The sequence below is a fragment of the Peromyscus eremicus genome, chromosome 17 (genome assembly GCF_949786415.1).
Source record: "Peromyscus eremicus chromosome 17, PerEre_H2_v1, whole genome shotgun sequence".
NCBI lineage: Eukaryota > Metazoa > Chordata > Mammalia > Rodentia > Cricetidae > Peromyscus > Peromyscus eremicus.
In genome coordinates, this window is record NC_081433.1 from 57987212 (window position 1) to 57991910 (window position 4699).

Below are 4699 nucleotides of genomic sequence, written 5' to 3' on the forward strand. Positions count from 1 at the left end.
CTTTTGCTTGTAAATTATGGTTTTCAATTTTGTGTTTTCATGGGGCTGAGTGTGTGCATGTGTGCGTGTGTGTGTGTGTGTGTGTGTGTGTGTGTGTGTGTACAAGCACATGTCTATGTGTTTCTTGTGCTCTTTGTTTTTTTTTTTTTTTTATTCTGGCTTGTTTGCTTTTTTTTGTTTGCCTATTTGTTTTTGTTTTTGTTTTTCCTAAAAGAGAGAGAGAGAAAGAAGGAATGGAGTTGGGTGAGTGGAGAGGTGGAGAGGCTCTGGGAGGAGTTGAGAGAGGGGAAACAGCGATCAGAATATATTGTATGAAAAAATATTTTCAATTAAAATTTTCAAAGAAAAAAATGAAAGCTATTCTTTAAAAGAAAAAATTCAATCTTTTATTTTGGAAGCAAACATTCCGGCCCCACCCTCAGGTCCAAGAGGAATATTATTATCTCTACAGAAACCCAACAAACCTGCCCTCTGCTCCACAGGGGGAGGCTATGCCCCATAGGCAAACACTCTGTTCCACAGGGGAGCTCTACTCCATAGGCAAACATCCTTGGAGGTAGCTGGAACCCAGGCTGCCACACCCCTGGAGCCAGATAGTTCAGTCACGAGTGGAACTGTCCCCTGATAGCAGCAATGACACCCCTTGGCTGACCACTGTAAATAACCTGAGCTGGCCCTGGACCAGAAGAGGCTACCCATGGCATTGGCTAGTGGCTCTTTGTGTGGACTCTGGAGTTAAGAGTCTATGTTCAAATCCCAGCTCTGACACTTGAGTAAGGTACTAGCTGTGAAAAGCATCGGCTGCTCCTGCAGAGAACCTGGGTTCAGTTCCAGCACCTACATTAGGTTCTCTGGTTCTAGGAGATCTGATGCCCTCTTCTGGCCTCCAAGGGCACTGCATGCATGTGGTGCACAAACTCACACACAGACACATAAAATAAAAATAAGTAAACCTTTTTTTTTTTCTTTTTTAAAGTAAAACACAGTGTCTGTCTCTTGGGAGAATTGTAAAACTGCATGCAGTTCAATTGAAGGCACTTGACAGAGAGCCCCAGGCACAATGGGGCCAATCAATGTTAACTGTAATTATTATTAATTACCCCACCATGCTGCCGAGCCTGTGGCTCTGCCTGTTTTGTAGCTCTCTAAACCACACAGTGCTGCTCATTATTGCAAAGAGGGAATCAGGCCACACCCACACAACTTCTGTCAACAGTGCTGGAAATCAGAACCTGGGGTTCACATGTTAGGCCTGTGCTCTACCACAGATCCATCTTGCCAGTCCCTCAGGTCTTTCTTAATAAATGGGAGCATCAGGGCTTCCAAATCAGACATTCCTGTTCAAATCCCGCCTTGCTACAGCCAGTTGACTGGTCCTGGGTGAGCAGTTTGCAGATAGAGGGGCATGCCAGATGTGGAAGTTAGGTAGAGCCCATGAGGTGGTAGCCCTGGGTGCAGAGTGAAGCCCAGAGGCCAGGGCAGTTGAAGATGCTGGCCAACAACTTTAGTGAGAAAGGGCAGTGCTGGCCCCTGTTTCACCCTGGGTGGCAGCGAAGGAGGACATTGCTCTGGATGCCATGGGAAAGGTTGATAGTTAGCTTGTTGCCTTTCATGAATATGAAGGGGGTGGGACAAGGTGGATAACTACGGGGTCAAATCACATAAGAGAGTCTTTTCCCCCACCCCAAAAGTCTCCAGGAATCTGTGGCATGTAAAGACCCAGGGAACCAACTGGCTTGATGCCTCATTTCTATCATCCCAGCACTCAGGAGTGAGGCAGGAAGGATGCATGGAGGCTAGCCTCGGCTACATAGCAATATCCTGTCTCAAAAAAAAACTAAAACACGGGCCAGATGTGGTGGCCCTGGCCTTTAATCTCAGCACTTAAGGCAGAAGCAGGTGGATTTCTGTGAGTTCAGGCCACTACATAGTGAGTTCCAGGTCAGCCTGGGCTACATAGTGAGCCAGGGGTCTCAAAAACAAAAACAAAAAAGCATTGGTCACAGAAACACTGGCCTGTCAGCACCCTCCAGGCACAGACCACAAGAATCAGGGATTGGTGGAGAAGGCCTGTATTCTCTGGCGCACCCAGCAGGCTGGCTGTGGTACTGCAATCCCATTGAACCTGGTGGTAACCAATTTCTTTGAAGGTTGGGGTCTCCTGGTCTCACCACTCCTGTGTATTTAGATCACCTCCCTTATAAACTATTCACCCTGAGATCTTGTGTGAGGATCTGCTTCTGCAACACCCAAACTGAGACACTTGTTTGTGCTGTTGAAATGGTCGGCCTCACCCTAAAGGGCTGAGTCACATCTCTACTGTGTCACTCAAAACAAACCCTCATATTGGGCAGGAGAGGTTGCTCAGTGGGTAAAGGAGCTAGCCGCCAACCTGTCGACCTGAGTCGACTTCTCCAGACCCACATGGTGGAAGGAGAGAACGGAATCCACAAGCTGACCTTTGAATCCCGCAAGCTAACATTTCACACACACACACACACACACACACACACACACACACGAGAGAGAGAGAGAGAGAGAGAGAGAGAGAGAGAGAGAGAGAGAGAGAGAGAGACAGAGAGAGACAGAGAGAGACAGAGAGAGACAGAGAGAGACAGAGAGGCAGAGAGAGACAGAGAGAGACAGAGAGGCAGAGAGAGGCGGCTAAACCAGCAGCCTGGATCATAATTCTGTTCCATGAATGACTCTGAGTCTCACGTCCAAGATGTCTTTCCTCAAGTGGGAATAAAGGGAACCACACTCTTTTTGAGCTATAAATGTCATCTGCTAACTGGTCCTGCCTCCTGAGTGCACAGACTGGACAGTCATACCAGACCTCCCCTCCGGGGCCAGGAACTCCAAATGTCCCTCGCCCTTAGCCAGAACTTCCCAAATGTCCCTGGGGCAGAGACACAGGAAGGCAGCAGGTTCATCCCTAAGGCTACAGGGCAGAGGACAAGAGGACATGTCTGGGGACAGGGAACAGCCCCCTAGTCCTCTCCAGGCATCAGACTTCACCCCAGAGCTCCCTGAGCAAGGGACAGGTCCAGACGCCAGAGCCTGCCCTGTGAGAGGCCAGGCCGTACCCAGGAAAACGGGTTCTGTGGGATGGAGCCTCTTCCTGGGCTGCTGCTGTCAGACCTGGAATTAGCCACAGCACCTGCGGTGGGCAGGCGCCAGGGGCAGTAGGGACGGAGCCAGGTGACCTCAGATGACTCAGCTTTAGGTGGTTGATTCAGCGACGTGGGGCGGGGGCTAAAGACCTCATACTGGCTCAGCACCAGAGTCCGCTGAGTCATTGACAAGGTGGGAGGCCAGGAGTGAGCTCCCCTGGGCCTCAGTTTCCTGTCTGTGAATTGGGGAGGGGTAGTAGGTAGGCTGCTATGTTGCCCACAGGTAGAACCCCTGCCTAGAATCCCCCAGTGAGGTCATGAGTGGGCAGAGAAACACTTACTGAGCTTGGGGTGAGACTCTGAGTTTCACACACAGTACTGCAAAAACTATGATGGGGTGTAGCCCAGTGCTGTGGTAAAGTAAGTTCCAAGCTAGCCTGGGCTACATTGGAAGATCCTGTCTCAAACAAAGGGAAAGTGTCTACCTGTTAGGCTCCTTGACTCGGGAGCCTTTGTGACCTGTCCCCGAGTTTTGTTTTGTTTTGTTTTTTTTTCATTGACACTCTGAAGATACATTTAATCCGGTCTGCTTCTGTCACAAATGGAAACTGAGTCTGCATGGTGAGAACACAGATCAAATTAGGGAAGGGGTAGAGAAAGGACTTAGGGGGAGGTCTAGGCTAGGCCTAGATCCCAGACCAAGAAGGTCTTGCTGCTGGGCTGGAAGTCCAGGGTCTGGCTTTCCAGGGGCACTGGCAGGGGTGGGGGGTGCGGGAGTCTAAGGCCATTTGCTGTTTCTGTGGGTACTAGGGAGCTAAGGCAGGTTCTGAACAAGGAAGACAGAGCATGGGGTCTAAGAACCCCGGGCCTGCGTACAGTTGCAAGCTTGCAGGAGATAACCCCCGGCAGCGCATGGGCCAGGCTTCTCAGTTTGGTGAGCTGCATGTGAGAGAAACCACGGTGACAGAAAAGACAGGGATGTAAGAGAGACAGAAAGAAAGATGGAAAAGAGACAGAGAGTTATAGAATAAGAGACAGGGGGAGAGATGACGGGAGCAGACGAGAGGAGAGACCATGCCAGGCGCGAGCAGGGGACCTAATGAAGACACCTGGCCCTGGGACCCACAGGCAGCACTCGACGGGACAGGGATGCAGACAAGCATCTCTCCACATCTGAGGCGAAGACTCTGGGCCCACTCACAAACCGTGGTTCCTCCCTGGAGCCAGGGAAACTGAGGTGTAACCCTGCCCCCGGCCTGCCCACAGGAATCTCAGGAGACCCGCCTGCTGTTGCCCACAGTCTCACGTGGGTCCCATACCTGTGTCGCCAGGTTATAGATGGAACCGGATCTGGCCTTTTTTTTTTTTTCTTTCTTTCTTTAAGAAAAGCCTAGACCCAAATAAGGCAAGGTCTTCGGGCAGGTGAGCTGGCCAAATCCTCCTGAGTGCGAGCCTGCGAGCGAGTGGCGGCTGGCCCGGCCGGCAGCAGACTTGGGCCTCCTCCAAGACTCGCCCGCAGGGGGGCGGGCACGCAAGGCCTATAAGGCCTGGTCCTCCACCCAGGGCTGCTCACACAGTCCCGTGCC